Source organism: Cavia porcellus, unplaced genomic scaffold (genome assembly GCF_034190915.1).
Source record: "Cavia porcellus strain 051 isolate PalLab524CR breed Dunkin Hartley unplaced genomic scaffold, mCavPor4.1 scaffold_19, whole genome shotgun sequence".
NCBI classification, from domain to species: domain Eukaryota; kingdom Metazoa; phylum Chordata; class Mammalia; order Rodentia; family Caviidae; genus Cavia; species Cavia porcellus.
Genome location: NW_026947502.1, coordinates 7,366,132 through 7,384,966, shown reverse-complemented (window position 1 = coordinate 7,384,966; position 18,835 = coordinate 7,366,132). Strand labels below are relative to the sequence as shown.

General features: G+C 43.2%; 1 long non-coding RNA gene across 3 annotated transcripts in view; it reads right to left on the bottom strand.

Moving 5' to 3' along the window:
* Positions 1 to 1,365: 1,365 nt before the first annotated feature.
* The window catches only part of LOC106026421 (uncharacterized), a 93,950-nt gene continuing 76,480 nt past the window's right edge, over positions 1,366 to 18,835 (bottom strand). For all 3 annotated transcript variants that reach the window (XR_010041059.1, XR_010041058.1, XR_001200059.2), the window contains exon 4: positions 1,366 to 5,446. This is a non-coding gene — a long non-coding RNA (uncharacterized LOC106026421). The remainder of the gene's footprint in view (positions 5,447 to 18,835) is intronic.

Genomic DNA, 18,835 nt, shown 5'->3' with positions numbered 1-18,835 from the left:
AATTCATCAGATTTTGTAATGCAAACTAAAAATCAAATCTTACATTTTATTTAGGAATTTAAAGTGCCAGGACTACCCAGCTACTCAGGAGGCTCAGGAAGCAAGATCTCTTGAAACAGATTGAGAACTGAGAAAGACTGCATCTCAAAAACAAGCAAAAAGTGCAAAACTAGCCAAAATAACTTTTTTTAAAAGACAAGTTCTCTCTGTGTATGTGTAGCCCAGGCTGGCCTCAAACTCATGGCGATTCTCCTGCCTCACCCACCTGAGCACTGGGATTACAGGAATGTGCCATCGTAACTAAGGCAATTTTGTTGTTTTGGTTTTGGTTTGTTTGTTTGTTTTTTGGTACCAGAGATCGAACTCACAACTGCACGCTTACAAGGCAGGTGCTTATGCCACTAAGCTAAATCCCTGGCCGAATCAAGGTAACTCTGAAGAAGAATGTGCTACTTTGTTTCAAGGCTTATTATAAAGTTATGACAAATGACATACACACATCCCTATACATATATACAATATATGCCATAATTTTATCTTTCGTTTTTCTCAAAAATGCTTTATACTTTTTTCTATAGAAGCTTACATATCTTTTAAATATTTATTACTAACAATTTAGGGTTTTGGTGTTACTATAAATAATAAACAATAAAAACAATGATTTCCTTATCCATAAGTTTTTCAAAAAAATAGCATGCTGGTAGGGAAAAATAGTAACACGTCAGTTCAGTAGGTAAAGAACTTTTGGTGGGGGAGGCATGGGGAAGTACTGGAGCTTGAAACTAGATCTTCACACTGGGCTACATCCATAGCTTTTATTTTTATTTATTTATTTTTAAATTTTGGGACGGTGTCACTAAATTGCCCAGGATGAGCTCAAAATTATGAAACTTCAGCTTCAACCTCTCAGAGTATTGGGATTATAAGTGTGTGACACTATGTTTAGCTAGCAAGTAAAGAACTTTTTACTTTAAAAGTGTTTATTAACCAGATATTGATATAGGGGAAAACCATGACCCCTACTTATATAATACACATGCATACACACACACAAAAAAAATCATTTCCTGACAGATTCAGAATGTAAAGGTAGAAAAAAATAAAGCTCACTAATAAAAATTTGCGAGACTATCTTTGTATTTTTGAAGATGCCAAAAATTTCTTTAAAAACATTCAGAGGTACTATGAAATAATAAATTATATTAAGCTTAATATAAAACTTCTATTAATGAAATAAACCTCAGGGTCAGAAGACAACCTATAGAATAAAAGATGATACTTAAAACATACATATCCTGAAAAATGCTCAAAGCCAAAATAGACAAAAGATTTAGACCAATAAATCAGAAAAGACATAATCTGATAGGAAAAAAAATCAAACAATTTAATGGGCATATCACAAAGCTGACATGTCAATGGCCAATAAATTTATAAAATTTATTGTGCTCTACTTCTTAGAGATTAAGAAAATGCAAATTTCAACTGCAATGTGGCTGTGCCATATACCAGTCAGAATTGCTAAAAGGAAAGAAAAGTTACCATCGACAAAAATCCAAATGTTGACAAAGACACTATACAATTCACTTTCCTCTCACTGGGAAAAAAATATCTGACAGCAATGAGTTAAAGGAGAGGTTTCTTTTGCTCGCAGTTTTAGAAGGTTCAGTCCATGGCTGCAGGCCCCAAGGCACAAGCAGTGGCCCAGGGGATGGCTGAAAGGAAAGAAGCTGGAAACCGAGAGAGAAGGGAGAGAAAAAATGCACGTCTCCCAGGTCACACCCTGCGGTGACCCCCCCTCTGCTGAACGAGTTTCACGTCCTAACAGCCCTATGAACACGTGGGATTTTTGGAGGACTTTTTAGGCCTAAACCATAATGGATACTCCATCAAAAGGAGTTCCCACACACTCCTGATAGTATAAGTACACTGGAAAATGATTTTGGACTAACTATCCTATGACCTTGTAAAGACACACCAAAGTATTAATTTAGATTACTAAAGAAATGCATTAGGGGCTGGGGATTTAGCTCAGCAGCATAAGCACCTGCCTTGAAAGCAGGCAGTCATGAGTTCAATCCCTGGTACTGATTTAAAAAAAAAAAAAGAAATGTATTAATATATCAATCAAAAGCATGCAAAAGGATGTTTATAGTAGCATTCTTCATAATAGCTCAAACTAGAAACCATTCAAACACCTACCAATAGTAGAACTATGCAAAAAAAAATGTGCATTGGTTAATTTTCTCTTGTTGCTGAGATAAAATAACTGACACCCAAAATTAATGAGGGAAAGGTTTATTTAGCTCACAATCTGTGGAGCTTTCAGTCCATAATCAGCTGGCTCCAAGACAGGGTGGCTCATGGCAGAGGGCAACAGTTCATGGTGGCAATAGCAACAGTAGCCAGAGCAAGTAAGAGAAGAGAACCCTCTTTCTGCCCTTCTACCATGCACAGGCTACACACGCTAGGGTGAGTGCAGCACTCACATCGATAATCCCAGCACTGGATCAAGAGTCAATCACAAACTCTAGAAGCCCACATGACTGCATGTGGCTTTGGGGGAATATCTAGACACAAACTATAACAAAATGAAATACAGCAATGAGCGTAAATTAAAATTATATGTGATAACATGGATGAATTTCACAAATGTAATGTTTAACAAAAGAAGCCAAAGAAAAGGGATATTGACTTTCATATTTATATTGAATTCAAAAAGAGCTGAAAATGATATACAAGTGAAATCAAGTTAGAAATAAGCAGGAAGAGGGTTTCTCTGGTCTTGTTAATGAATATTCTTTTTCTTGATTTTGGCATAAGTGATAAGTATATGCTGATATTGAAAATCCATCAAATTATGGATGTACAATAATTGTACATTTCTATGTGATTATTATAATTCTACATAACTATAAAAACTGAAACTGTATAAAGTAGAGGATTCCCTTCTGGCTAGACCATTAGATCCTTGGAAGAGACCAGCTATAGGTAAGACAAGAAGAATTAGTTGTGATAATATTGACAAGGGGCTCAAAATACAAAAAAAAAAATTAGATGTTTAAGTCTCTCTTGCTAACGCAAGATTTGGCAAACTTAAAGGGCAAACTTTAAACATACTCAGCTTTGTAAACCACACATTCTGTGTCACAACCACACACCTCTAATGGTGCAGCATAAAAACAGCAGGAGATAATATATAAATGAAAGAGTATAGCTGGGTTTCAACAAAACTTTATTTACAAAGCAATAGAGGGAACAAATTGGTAATTTGTACCCCAGACTGTGGTGGACATATGGGATAGTTTTGAGCATTTGGGGATATCGTGAAAATTATGCTTGAGGAAAATCATTCCAACAGAAAATACAGAACAAAGTATTTGAGGAAAATACCTTTTGCATCCAAAATCTAACTAGGGCAAAAAGCTATGGAGAAGCATGTAATGGGGAGGAGAAGATAACAAAGAGTATCAATAACACTTTCCCCTTCGGTCTCTGGAGTGCTCATGGTTTCTGTGTTCCTCTAAAGGATAAACCAGAATGGAAAGCTTAGGTACCTGCACACCAACCTCTTACACCGCCATGTACACAGAGGAGTCAGGGTCAAGAAAACAGATTGGACTGCCTTGTCTAAGGGTGTTATTCTCAAAGAAACACAAGCAGTTGATACAGCTTGCTGGGGAATCTGTATAGCCATTCTCATACTTTTTGGATGTTTAATCTTACTCTGGCATAAGAGTTAAATCTGAGTTTTACCCAGCCTAGAATAGCTTGTGGAGACAGTGGGGTCAGATACTTTTTCTCTCCTTTTTTTTCTGCACCTTTCTTTTTGTATCAGTATCCTAACATTAGAGAGAAAAGATCCATTTGATCTCCCCTCACTTTCCTCTAGCCTGCCCCAGCCTCAACCAGAGGAAACACCTGGCCAGCTGATTCCAACTTTGAGGTTTGAATCCAAATACTTGTAATAATAGTGTTAATTTTACACATGTATTCTTCAGGAAGCTTACGGAAAAAGGACTAACTGGGGGAAAGCAGGCTGTGAGTATCTGTGGGTGCTCTCACACACAGAGCCATAGCAGCCTCCCAGGGTCCCACAGCTGCTATCACTTCAGTTGCCAAGCAAGCCAGCACTCTGGGAAAGAATACAATGGCAAGTCTGACCTAAATTCTGGAAGATCTACCAAATAGATCACCTAAATGCAGTTTCTTCTTGTCTTCCACCTTGAATCCATCCTTACACACACACTCACACCTACACACACCACTGTATGAATTAACATGAGAACAAAAGAGCAGAAAAATGCACTACTTCTGCTCATAGCACTTAACTGAAAGTTCTCCTGAAAATGTAGGAGGAAAAAGCAAGTGGTCTTCCCCCCTGAGCCATTTGCCAACAGGCTACTTCCCCCTGTTCCCCTCCTCCCGCTAGGCAGGTATTTTCTCCTTGTTAATCATTCTGCCTGCATCAGAAAACATTACCTCTGTGACCACAAAATAGCAGCCTCATTACTGGAACCACAGCCTGCAGTCAGATGGATTTCCCCAAAGGCCCCCAAACCTTTCCATTTTATTACCATGTCACTCCTCATTTTAACACATATTAATCACAAAGATACATTTTTCTTGGGCTATGAATTTAACTGAACCTCTCTGAGCACTTGGTAAAGGTTGGTTTGTGGGAGAAAGAAATGGAATGATTAAATTTGTAAAGCCGAGTCTCTATCCTTATTTATATATGCAGAAAAAAGGAAGTGGTCTGATGTAGATTTCAAAAACAGGTTAGGAGCCCATTTTTTGTTCTCAAGAGGCTGTACATGTAATGAATAAAGGTCTGGAGTTTAAAGCACTCTGGTTAAGGAATGTTCTTCCTAGCTGCGTGCCTTAGACAAATGGGTTTGTATTGTAGTCAGGGGTTGTGCAGAGAACAATTAGAATCAGGACATGGAGTTTATAATATTATGTTTATAATGGTCACCATGAGTTAACACAAGAAAATGCAGGAAATCTATCCGAAACACCAAAGACCTAAAATATTTAGTCAAGGGCCTAAACCCTACAGCAATGTCCCACATGAGTCCAGATGAAAACTTAGAGCTCATGACAACGCCTCCCACGAGTCCATCTGTAGGTCCAGAGCCCACAAGAAGGACTCATGCCAGTCTTTTACAGATCTGTGCCAGGAAGGCCTAAAGGTCAGCGATAGAAGCCAGAAAGTCCATGTCAGCAGGGTGAAGGAGCTGTGCTGATGGGGTGAGGGTTCTATGCTGGAGCTGAGAAGTCACCCTCACAACAAGGACCAGGGCTGTCCTGAAAGGCACCACAGCCATCCTCAGCGACATGGAGGTCCCGAGCTCCTCCAACAATAAGCACAGTCAGGTACATGCCAGGAAGCCAGTGTGACGAGTTCATCCTGGAGACCAAGCAGCGCACATCTTCGCCTCTGGACCTAGAAAGCAATGCTTGATGTGAGGACCAGAGTTTCTCCAGGAGAAGCAAACATCTCAAACAGCAGCATGTAGGAAAACCCACAATGCCTCAATGCAACAATGCATTACCGCCTTCTTTCTCCTTCTCCATGTCTCTATTTATGCTGGCAACTTTCCTCAGGTGGAGCATCTATGCTCAGTGCCATGCTGATGTAATTAATCCATAACAGCTTGTCTTTCTGACCTTCAAATTCTCCAACTAGAAAGTGAGGTTACTTTCTCCATGAGTGGCTAGAGAGTGTGGGTGACCCTGAAACTAGTGTCCAGTCCACGGGGAGTAACTCAGTTTGCATAAGCCAGTGCTTTTCTTCCTTTTCCTTAGTTAAATGTGCCACCCTGAAAATCATATTTCAGTTTTTAAGACAAGACCCACTAATCTCTCTCCCCTTTCCTGCTCTCTCACAAGGACAACAGTCTGCCCTTGTAGTTTGGATGATTTTGTTTTCATTTTGTTTCAGGATTCTATGAAATACGTAGAGAAAAGTAAATTGTTCTGTTTCCCTAAGTGTTAAGTGGATTCCCCTCCCAGTTTCTGCTAGTTGAGAAATGGAACACTCCTACTTTTTTAGGGCAGAGAAGTTATTGGGTATGGTCAGAAGACCCCCAGTGAAGAAGAAAACTAAAGTGTATGGCCCTGTCATGCAAAAGCCTTGCTTGAGTGGGGGCTGGAGTGTGTTCCTTGTGTGGTCAGTGTGGGCTTCCCAAGCTGAATGCTAACATCTCATGCTGACTCCCATCCTCTACCTTAACCAACAGCCAGAAATGGCAAAGACCTGGTCAAGCACACAGACGTAAGAAAAGGAACTCACTGACATTCCTATGAATGTTATAAAAGCTATGAACATGGTCCTTTGGGGACTGAGCTGCAAGCATTGAGTCCGCAAGCAACAGTTCAGGATTGCAAGAAGCAGAACAATACCACACTCAAGTGTCCGTGCATCTTCATCCCTAAATCAGGTCTGCCACCGAACAGCTGTGAAACAATGACCAAGTCACACTTGCTCTCTGGCCTCAGGTTTCTCGAGTCTTAGGTGAGGATGAGAGACTAGATGCTCTAAGGCGGTGGTGGGTAGTGACCCTATGGCACACATGCAGCAGGGACTGTTTGTCACCTTGAAAGCTCTAAAAGCTTCGCCATGACTGACCTAAAGCCTTCTTGGCTCAAAAGAGTGTGGGTCTACACTAGCAGACTTACAACTCTGTGCAAGTTATTAACTCTTGCTTTTCAAGGTGAGTTAATTAGTTACATGCAGTCATATTATATCATACTGTAGGAAAGATTTCAATCCATGTCGGGAAATTCCCATCATGAGTCAGTTCAATTCTTTGCCTGCCACAGACACTATTTTAATCCAGTTGCAAAAAGGGAGCTAAAAAGAACACCATTGGGTGGTGGTGGGAACAAAGGAGAGTGAGGGTGGTGTGCACAGCACAGCTGTCTGTCAGGAAAGACGATGAGCCAGGGATCTGGGAAGGAATTCATGGACTGGCTTTTCCTTAAGCAACCTCAGGACGCTGCAGCTCTAACTTCTTGCCTTCCATACAAGTTTCTGTCCAGAGTCAAGTGACGAGGAAGGACAGACTGATTGATCTGACTTGGGCCCCTTGTCCTCTCTTGCAGTACGGGAAAAGGGAATCTGGCGAGTGGCAACCCCACCAAAGCCACATGGAGTGGGCCACTCCAGAGGCTGACCAGGAGTCTGCAGGCAGCCTGATGTCAGCTGGCAAAAAAAAAAACAAAAACAAAAAAATCACCTTTCCCAAGAAGGCATGGTCACTGGGGGGTTTCATCTTTCAGCTAAAGAGAAAGATTACTGAGGTCCACCCTGAAGCCAGAAGCAGGGCCACTGCTGCCATGGTGTGAGTAGATTTGCCTCTGTAGTTTCTGCAAGCACAGCATCCTCTGCAGGCTGGGCCTTCTGTTTTGGCGTGGGAACTTGCACTTCTGAGAGACAGGAATCCTGGGCTTCCTCTCAACAGGTGGAAACTGGGTGCAGACAGGCTGAGCTGGGACTACAGCCCACACCGGTTTGTCTCCAGAGCCGGATGCCATTCACTGCCCTGTCCTCTGACAGCACAGGGAACAGGGAGACCTTCCTGCTCATATTTGATGGGGCCTGGATCTCCTAGGGTGAGAATGCAAAATGTTTCCTTGGGCCTCTGCCAGAGAACAACCAGCTCTCCAGAGAGGAGACCCGGAGAAGGGATCTCAGAGATGCACAGATAGGTACAACACAGTCTGTTCCTTCACGGTTGCTTAGGTTTTGGAAGTACATAGCTTTCAATATGAGAAGAAAACTAATATGGTTTTTAAACTTGGAGGAAGGAAATAAAATGCAATGGCACTTGAATCTTCTCCAATGGTTCTACTCCTTAAGGTCACATTTCATAAAGGAAACAAAGAAAATCTAAAGCCTGTCCTCAAAAGGCTAGACATTGTAAATCCTTTTTTTTTTGAAAGCTTGTTTCTACTACTTATAGTCATTCTATATGATAAAGCAAGAGTGACTGGCCTCCAGGTTTCCTTCTGTCAAATAGTGAGTCTTCCATGCACAGCCTTCACTGGAATTTGCAATTTGTCTCTCATGGATTCAAGCTGCAGCAAACACCCCAAAGTAAAAGGACTTTGTGCTTTCTCAACCAGTAAACTAAATAATCCAAATTTTGTGTGTGAGGTTTTAAAAACTTGAGATCTGAGTCTACGACCTTGTCAAATGAAAGCAAACACACACATTTCCTGTGTATGTTCCTGAGAGGTGAGATGATAAACAGATGAATTCTGCCAACGTTGACCCATGACTACCAGAATGACTGAGTAGTGACAGCTTTTGAGACCACATCTGGAAACAACAGACACAACTCCTGTAATCAATTGCTAATATCTGCTATGTCATAAGAGTTGGAGTGATGGGCTATGATTTGAGGACTTGTTGACTAATTTAGCAAGCTTACACTCATAATGAATAAGCTCACACTTTAAAATCTACTAAAGGAAAATAGAGGACAACAGACTTGTTGCTTACTTGTCAGGAGACAAGGTCCAGGGCCGATGGTCTGCCCTACAGTAATACCTTCCTTCCCTACGAAGCCGTCATCCCTGCCCTTTGACCATTTAGAGCTTAGAGGAATGTCTAAAATTGTGAGAGCAGGATGTAACTATTAAATTCTTTCTCTGTTAGCTTGACATTTATCAGTGCATACCGTAATTATCCACTAGCATCCTAATGAGTCCCTAATGCAGAAGTTCTCAAACCTTGATGCATACCATGGACACCTGGGGAGCTTTTAGAACTTTCAATGACCAGGTTGCATCCTAATTAACAGAATGGCTGGGGATGGGAGCCAGGCATCGGTATTTTACAAAGGTTCTTGGGTGATTCCAAGGTGCAGCTAAGTTCAGGAACCACTGAGCTAAATCTATACCAATGAGAACGGAGAGAGAGTACCCAGAAGTATAGAAGGAACAAATGATGGGGTGCACCTGAATCAGATTTATGGTTTATAACTCTGTGGGAATGCACCCCATTCTGAAAGTGAACAAAGGACTTTGTGTGAAGGGGTCTAAAGATCTTCTGACATATACTGAAGGAAGCAGCCCCTTGTAGAGAAGGAAATCTCAGGCACAGATGAGGAGGGAGAGTGTTTAGATACAGGCAGACTTATATAATGTTAGATAGACTAACAAATGGCAAGTAAACTTGTTATTTGAACCATGGACTATCAATGCTAGGACAACTTCAGATACTATTTAATCTAACCACTGGCATTAAGGATGGAGAAGTTGGGATGCAGACAGAAAAAAGCATTGATGGCCACTCATTAAATTTTATAGATCATTTTCATACCTGAATTCCAATATTAATTCCAGAGTCCCCCCACTGTCATTCTACCCTCTCTTTACCACTTACCATGTGCAAAATGGAGCTCATTATTCCTATATCTGCAGTGGCCTTGCCTAAAACTGCATCAGGCACCTCTGATCTCTCCATGCCCGTCCTTCCCATAGCCAACCCAGCAGCATACACTGGACTAGAGCCTACCTCCTACATCCAACCCATCAGCCTACCACAGAGTCTGCCTCCAAAATAGACAATCAGTGTGCCCCATCGTGATTACTGCTAACATAGTTACTCAGCTCTTGTTTGGATCTTTGTCATAGCCTTGTCCTAACCACCCCAGATGTTCCTTCTGGACCATTCTCCACACAGCAACACAAATCAGATCAGAGAGATCCCTTGCTTAGAAATCATTTCAAAAAGATTCCTGATGCACTTAAAATGCAGGCTCCTTAGGAAGAAACACAGGCTGAGCAGCTTGGGCTCCGTCGCTCTCCAGCTTCAGCTTAGGCCACCTTCCACGGACTCTCTAAGCTCCCATTGTGCCATTTTCTTCCCATTCCTAGGACCCTCTGAGTCATCTCCAGCTCTGACACTCCAGCCCACGATGCTTTGTGCCTAAAATGCTGGCACCTCCCGTGCCCACTTCATTAGCTTGGGTGGCTCTTTGTCAAAAGGTTCTGTGATAGTTACCTGTTGAGTCAACTTGAGGAAGGAATGCAAAGCTGACTGGCTTGGCATTGTCCTGGGTGTAACCAGATAGATTTACTAAAGATGAAAAACCCACGTTGGGTGTGAGTGGCATCAACTAATCAGCTTATAACCTGAATGGAATAAAAAGGGAAAGAAAAGAGTCTTGCTTCTTCACCATGGACATCCAGCACAGACCCTTCAGCCTTCCATCGCCATCCCTGAGGCTTCGTGATACAGACTTGGGTGGGAATCTCTACTGAGCTCCAGGTGTTTACTTCTGACTGCATCCTTTCCACTGTGCAGACAGCTGTTTTGCACTTTCCACAGCTGACTCTGCAGGTGGCCAGGGGCCGCTGCAAGCCAACCATGTAATCCATGTACTATACAGTATATATATAGCTTATCTGTCCTTCCTCCTTCCCTTCTCATCTCAAGAATTATTACTCAACAAACAAACATTGGGGCTGAAGAAAAAGAGGGATAGCAGGGAGATGTACTGAAATCTGTTCCTCTAGTGAGTACTGACTGATAAAAGTCTCTTTACCTCTCTTCTCCTGAACACCCTTCCTCTCATATGCCACCTGGACCCCTCATTTCCTTTTTCACATTTCATCCCACTTTTAATTATTTCACTTATGTTTTCTTTTATACTTTCTCTTCTGCTAGAATACAAGGCTCACAAAGGAAGACTTTATTCGTGATATTTATTCTTAGCATCTAGCAGATTATCGGTTCATTAAACAGTTGCAGAAGGAAAAACTGCAAGGAAGGGAGGAAAGGGAAGGAGGAAAAAGCAAGCAATATGAGAGAGACTCCTAGCGTGACAAAACTACGTCTCTTTTATGAAAGATACGATGATCAATAGTTCTGATCAAAGCTTTGGCTGCAGAACGCAGGAGGCTATACATGCACAAGAACTTGCCCTTGTGTTAAGTGTGGCTGTGCCGTGTTTTGTCTCATCTGCCTCTGCCTCACTGCCTCTTCTGTCAAATGGGAGTAATAAGTTGGTTCTGATTGTTACTGGAAAGAACAGCCAGGAATCAAGGAGAGAATACAAAGAAAGATTTGGAAGACCACACAGTACATTCTGTATGCATAACAATGAGTGTCACTGTTTTACTGTCAGGTGTATGACTTAAACAACATTGTACTCTTCCAATTGCTTTTTGCTGCCCCTCTCTCTCCCCAGCCCTAAGATAACTTCGAGTGATGGTAATTATCATGAGACATTGGCAGATGAAGAAGGAAGGACAATCCATTTACTGATCATCCCTCTTTTTATGGTGAGTAATTCTAGTCTTCGCTAAAGCCTCCTGGGGCGTTATAACTCCCACTTTATACACAAGGAAACCAAGGTGCAGAGGTAGGTTAAATGAACTTCTTCACACAGTGCGGTAAGCAAACAGCCAGCCAGGACTCAGAATCAGGTCCACCTGACTCCAAAACCCTTGTTTTCACCACGCCAGGGTTTCTCACCAGACTACTAGAAAAATTATCTGTGCAGGAATAAAAATCAAAAACAAACCACATCAACACTCACCCTCAGCTTCATATACAGCTGAGTCCAGGGTTGTGTTTTACCACCAAAGTGAAAACACGCTAGGCAAAGGGAAAGATGGGAGCCTTGCTCCTGTGTGCAGACGACCCACAAATCAGGCCCATGTTTGCTTGCAAATTATTGTTTTCAATCACGGTAAACTATGCAAAGTTCAAAATTCACCATCTGAAGCAATTCTGTGGCATTAGTACAGTCACAGTGCCGTGCAGCCATCGCTACTGTTTAGCTCTGAGACATTTTCGTCTAAGAAATTACACGAGTTGGCCTAAGGAGACCCCAAGCCCCCCATTAGCACCCACTTCTCAGCACCTCAGCCCCACTCCCACGGCCCAGCAGCCGCTGGTCCTCCGGTGCCTATGGATTTGTGCAGCTGTCTTGGTTCATTATGCCTGACATGCGGGAACAGGACCCTTGAAGGATTGCTGCTTACGAAAGCTCCCTTTCTGCACAAGTTTCTGCTACAGCATTTCCACCTGGTTCCCCAAGGAGCCACCTGTTAATTACCTAATTGAAGGGCACAGGAGCTGTGAACAGTCAGCTCCTTCCCCCAAGGGAGTGATTGCACCATCAGTTGAAGACGCCTAAGGACATTAGTGCCCATTAGAAGCTGTCTGGGTCTCTAGGGATAAGCCAGGCTCTTCAGGAAAAGCCTGGGGAGGAGCACAGGGTGATATTAGCAGCCTGTGGAGGCGGGCAGAGCTGAAGTGAGTTCTGGTCCTCTGCATATTAGCTATGTGATCTTGACCTAGTCCCTCTGCCCTGAGTCTCTGCAAACACATAAAACTGAGGTGGCCAGGCCTGCTTGTCAGATTGGGTGATGGTTGTGAACACATAGGACATGTTTACTATTATTTTAATTTTCAGATGCCTGTCCATTTAGAAGGAAGTTGTATCTTCTGTACAGAATCTGAAAAGTAAGAGAAATGCTAAGGACCTATCTTTCCTCTGTGAGAAAATAGGCATTATAATTATCTCCACTAAAATGAAAACCAAAATTGGTACAATTTAGGTCAAATCGTAGTATTATTCCAGGGTCAGAAATGGGGTTCCCCAGACCAGCACACTCAAAGTTCTCATTTGCTTAAATTTTCCTCATTGTTGTTCTTGGTATTAGTGACAATCTTATCCTACACTAGCATTGTTATTATAATTTTCCACCTACTTCAACATGGTATTTCATAAGGCAGAGGAAATAAAAACCAGTGCCGCATTTGATTCATAAGGATTGTTTTTCTTTTTTGAGACAGTTTCTTGCTAAATTGTTCGGGCTGGCCTCAAATATATGAGCTGTCTGCCTCAGCTTCCCAAGCTGCTAGAATTAATAGGCAGGGGCCACCACATCCATCTGCCTTTAAGAGCTACTTTCTTAAAAAATAAGACACTGCTTTGGGTACTAAAGTTAAAATGTCCATAAAACAAGAACAGTATAGTCAGATAGCGAAGACACAGAATCAGCCTAAATTCGACTGTAACTTTTTTTAAAACTTAAACATTCACTGTATCTTGTGACCATAGATATGGTCAAACCTCACTAGAAATAAAGTGAAAGTTCTCCAGAACCTACTCCTTTAAAAGACTATTTATGAAACTGATTAGTAAAAGGCTAACATCAGCCTTGGATGATCACTCTTTTTGTAACCCCAATTAGCACTCAAAATGCACAAAAATCCAAGAGACTAATGAATATGGAGGGATTCTGCACTGTTCACAGCTATCCTGAGACTGATGCCTCGACTCTCGTTTCCTTTAGAGGGAGGGGAGCCAAGCAGCAAGCGAGCAAAGAGCGATAAAACACTATTCTCCTCAAAACAGGACAAATGCCAGGTCTGACGAGTTAGGAAATCAAAATACACAGAGCTATGGCTGAAAGTGTGTATACATGAATGGAATATTATCCAGTCATGTAAAAAGAATGAAACCCTGCCATCTATGATGGCTGATCCTGCAGGTCATTATGCTGAGCCCCAGAAAGATGAACACCACATGTTCTCATGGGTGAAAGCAAAAGCAGTGGCTCTCAAAAAAGTGGAGAGTGGCACAGTGGCCAGCAGCACCTGGGAAGGGCGTGGGAGAGGGAGAGATGGACAGAGGATGGTTTACCAGTACAACAGCACAGCTGGACGGGATGAATGACTCACTTCTAAGATTCCAGACCACTGCGAGGTAAACATGGTTCACAACAACTAACTGTATAACCTAAAATAGCTAATGGAGAAGATTTCAATGTTTCAATCGCAAAGAAATGAGGAGACAGACACACTGGTTACTCTGATCTAAAAATACGGTATATTCCCACATAGAAATACTACACAGCACCCCATAACCATGCACAGTTAGTCTGTCTCAATTAAACATCTTAAAAAGTATAAGAGCAAGACCAATGTAGTTCAACAATGTCAATTTCCAGTCCCAACCACCCCCATGAAAGAGTTCCTTAATCAAGGGCTAACTTGTTCATCTGTATAACAGATTAAAAAAAGCTCTTGCTTCATCAGGTTATTCTGAGAATTAAATAGGATAATCAGTATAAAGTGTTTAGCACAGCCACCAAGAAAGTACTCAATAAATGAAGCTATTAAGATTATAGCGTAAGTTCTACTAATAAGAAGCAAACACAGGAACACGCAAAGGTGAGCTCCGTCAGAGGAGATCTCTGGAGCCAAGTCCAGCTAGGCATGCTGGGGGCAGTGATGTCCTCCGGGCTGCATATGAATTAGGGTGATGGAAAGGGGAAGGTCACTCCAAGAGGAGCGAAGGCATTAGCAAACAGGAGAGGCACCCAGCAGCGAAGTGAGCACCAGCAGGAAGAGGGGGCTCCACAGGCCACACTCAGCTTTAGCCTATATCCTGCGGGCAGCTGGGGAGCCCTGAAAGGTTTTAAGCAGGGCAGTGACATGTTCTGCATTTCAGAAAGATCCCTCTGGCAGTTGCATGCAGGATGAATTTAAGAAAAATTCAGGAAGCCGGGAGACCAATTAGGAAGCTGTGGAAAGAGTTTAGATGACAGACAAAGGCAAATTGAACTAAGGCAGTGGTAGCAAAGACCAAGAGGAAAAAGAAGCTGATAAAAACACTGAAAGGCAAAGCCAAGGGTGTGGAGACAGATGGATTATCAGAGTCTGAAGGAAAGTGTGGCGGGTACCTTCCAACTGGGGGACACCAAGGTGGAAGAGATTTCAGAAAGAGGATGAGGGGCTCACTTTATTTACCCAATAAATGGCATTAAATATTGGAGTGATGGAGCCTGAGATACGCCGTTCAGATTCCCTGGCAAGAATGGAGGCTTCAGTCATCAGTGCTTGCCCAAGCTGAAGAAACATGTCTTGCTTGCATTGAGAGACTGATGGGAGCAGGCTGCCTCACTCAAACCAATGCAGAACAACTCTCAGGGCTCTCTCGGCTGCACCGCTGCTGGATTACTTGGGTCTCCCTCTGCCCCTCCTACTTCTGTTCCTTTCCTTTTCCAGGTGGGGTTCCCTAAAGAACTTTCTGCCAATGAATCTCCACCCCAGAGTCTGCTGGCTGAGGAACATGGCTCGGGACCAGTGTGGTTCTTTACTCCGTGAAATAGCTCTGGGCAGAGCCTAAGATGAGACCTACTTCCCTTTACAGATGTGGAGACCAATGACCAGTGAGAAAACTATGGTCAAGAGCACCTGGGTCCTCATTTATGGTTTAAGGATGAAGTGACTCCAAACACTCATGTGCTGAGGACTTGATCCCCAAGGCAGCAGTGGAGAGGTAACTGGGTCAGGAGGGCACTCATCAATAGATTAATCCATTCATGAATGGGCTTACTAGGAGGCTTACTAGGAGGTGGAGTCCAGGTGGAGGAAGGAGCTTTGTAAGAGTGTATCTTGACCACAGACCCTACTCCGTCTAGCTCTCTCCATCTGTCTGTGCTTCCAGGTTACCATGAACTGAACAGCTTTCCTCTGCTCTGCCTTTCCACCATATTTCTGCCTTGGAGCCAGCAACCATGGACTTAACTTTCTGAAACTGTGAGGAAAAATAAACTCTACCTTCTTCAAATTGTATATGTCATGCATTTTCTCTCAGGATTAAAAACTGACTAACAGAGTAATTAAAGCTACACTTAAACGACACTGAGTTCTACATCCTTTCTCTTTATTATGCCATAAGCAAGGTCCTGGTTGTATCTGGAAATCATCTGAAAAGGTTTTGTTTTAATAATTAATATCTAGGGCTGGGGATTTAGCTCAGTGACGTAAGTGGCTGCCTGGCAAGCGTGAGATCATGAGTTTGATCCCTGGTACCAGTAACAATAATAATAATAATAATAATAATAATAATAATATCTGAAACCCAACACCACAGATTTTGACCCAGTGAATCTGGGATGGTACCTTTCTTATATGTCAGGATTCCTGTTTTCTAAAAGGTCAGAATTCTGGATTTTAACAGAGGACAGTGTCTGCACTTACTTGGTTGTAAGTGACAGAAATCAGTCTTAATAATCAGAAAAAAGTATTGCATGAATAATTTATTAGCACAATGAGGGATCTTATTTAGCACAAGGATAAAGTGCAATTGAGTTCCAAAATAACAGAAGCAAAGGCTCTGCCCTCCGCAGCCTTGACCTGTTCCCTTCTTTGTGTGTGGTTTGCTTCTCCTCTCTCGAGCTCTTTCAAGGCACTTCACAGAATTCAGGGCTAACAGAAAAGAACACTGACGGCATTGACCCCCAGAGAAAGCGTAGCTTCTCTTTCTCAGGACTAGAAGAAAACTCCCCAGGAGACACTCCGAACAGCCTGACTCTGGCCGGATGCCCGCCAGACCCTGACTCAGGTTGTAGCAGGATGCAGTTCATTAGGTCTGCAGCAGTGATGCTGCCTTGGGGACGGGGTAATACCTCACGCAGACACGTGGAACAGACCCTCCCGAAGTGGCCCGCTGTGTCAGCCTCTCCCCTCTCACAGCCTGCAGAGGTCTCTTTCCTTCCGTGGTACTAACCCTGACAGACAGGACTGGACTGTGCTCCTTTTGGGATGCAACTTTCACCTGTCCTTGACCCAGAAGAAGTAAACAGTCAAGGAAGCTCACGGAAGTCAGGCACAAAAACTCAGAGAAGTCTGTGATCTTAGAGATAGTGGAAAAAGCTTCCAGAGATGCTCTTGCTTAGACCCATTTTCCATTTCATTTTGGGACAGGAAGAATCAAAGAGATTTCCAGATTCACTCACTATAGCAGAGTTGGAATTCATATCTGCTCGATCTGGCTCTCAAGCCAGTGTCTTTATTTTTATTTTTTCACAGAAGGAGGGGGGTAGCTCAAAGCAATTACCAAGTATAAATAATTCCAAAATTAAAATAAAACACCTCTGAGATAAAATAAATCAATGGAAAATGGAATTTGATTTGTGCAAATTTGATTTATATGTCATTTTTCTCCACACACACTGATTCTATAAATCAAGGGCAATCTAGAAAACTCACGCCATGTCTAATGTTCATATAATTCCAAGGTAGCTACCGTGACATGCAATCTTGAGACCAAAATACTATTTTCATTCTTGAATGGAAGGGACAGGAGGTTTACAATTTGTCCAGAAGAGCCCTAATTAACAGATCAGTTGCTAGGGGCTTCACGGAGGATTATCAGAGGAGAGTTATCAAGGAGCCTGGGCAGGCAAGACACAGGGAGCAGAAGGAGGGCGTCCCAGGTTGTCATCCAACTGCACCCCTGGTGCAAATCCACTGAGCAAATCATTTCCTCTCTCAGGAGCCCTGTCACCCCCTGTGAGAGGCTTGAACTAGAAATTCACATTCCCAACTAGGGCTGTTGTCTTGGTGCTTCCTCGCTAGCTACACGACAGCCGTGTCTCCATCCCCTTACTATTTATTTTTATCCTCTCTTCGTTTTGCATAAACTTTAAGAAGAAATTTTTACAGCACTGTTACAAATAGAAAAGCAGCAACCCTGAAGCAAATAATCAATTATTCCATTGTTATTATTCTTACTATTGGAATAAGAATAACTCTATTATAATTCTAAGACCCATTAATGAGAGATACAAAACTGTAAATACACATACAATTATTTGAACTTAAAATATTGGCTTTGGCTTCAGGAAAGCACCTCCTGCTGTCCCCAGTGATGTGTGCAGCCCGCACTGGGAAACCCCAGGCTGAAGCATCTCCAGTGGCATCGCCCCCACCCCCATAGCCCCCAGGAACAGGCAGGGATCAAGGAGGCAGAAGTCACAGGACCTCATGCAAAACAGAAGCTCCAGAAGCCTCCAGCTCCCTGCTGCAAGCCTGGTTCCCTGCCATCCACCATGTTCCTGCCTTCTCACCGCTGCCCTCCAGGTCCCTGGTCCTGCCTTGCTTACTAGGATTTTTGTGGGTGCCTAAAAACAAATCCTGCTGTTCCATTCATCTAACAGGGTTTGACCTGATAGCAACTTCCAGGTTCACCCTACCTCAGGAAATGCTGGATTTTAACAGGTGACAGTGTCTTCGTGCACACACACACAACACACACACACACACACACACACACACACAGCTTCAGATGTTGGAACTTGTGGCAACTCTAACAAAAGATCCAGAAGGACCTCGAAGCAGACCCCTCTCAGGCTGCCTCTGCATCGCTCCTCCTCCTGCCCACCCAACAACACCTTTCTCTTCTCCTTCCCTTACTTCCTATGAACTTGCTACTCCTTTCTCTGTCCTTCCTTTCTTTATTTTGTTCAATCCCTATCCCCCTGTTTCTTCTTTCTCTTGTATCTCGCCTCCTCTCTTTCAGTTTTGTTCACCATGGATATGGAGATATTTGCTTGCTGCCTTTTCAGCGAAGGCTTTATACTCCCCTCTGGCTGCATGTCCTGCTGCCCTCTCCCCGCCATCTGCTCAGCTACCCAGCACTCCCCTGCCTCTGCTTCCTTCTTTTCCATTCTTCCCTCTTCTGGGCCCTGCCGACTGCTGGCGGGTCAGGCCCAAGATCCCTCAGAGCTGAAGCAACTAAGAAGAGAAGAGTGACGATCCAGCAGGAACTGGGGTGAATGTCCCGGGCACGCAGGCGAGCATCTGGGACAGCAAGCATGGCCACAGAGCCAGGGTCCCAGCACAAGTCCTCCGTCCCCAGACAGGAGCTGCCAGCCGAGGCTGGGCCAGGAAGGAGCGTGGCATCATGGGATGAGCAGTGAGCCCTCAGGTCCCTGCCCTGGGGAAGAGGCAGATGGACACAGCAGATCACAGCCCGGTCTCTGCCACAAAGGCCACCCCTGTTCTGATGCCTCA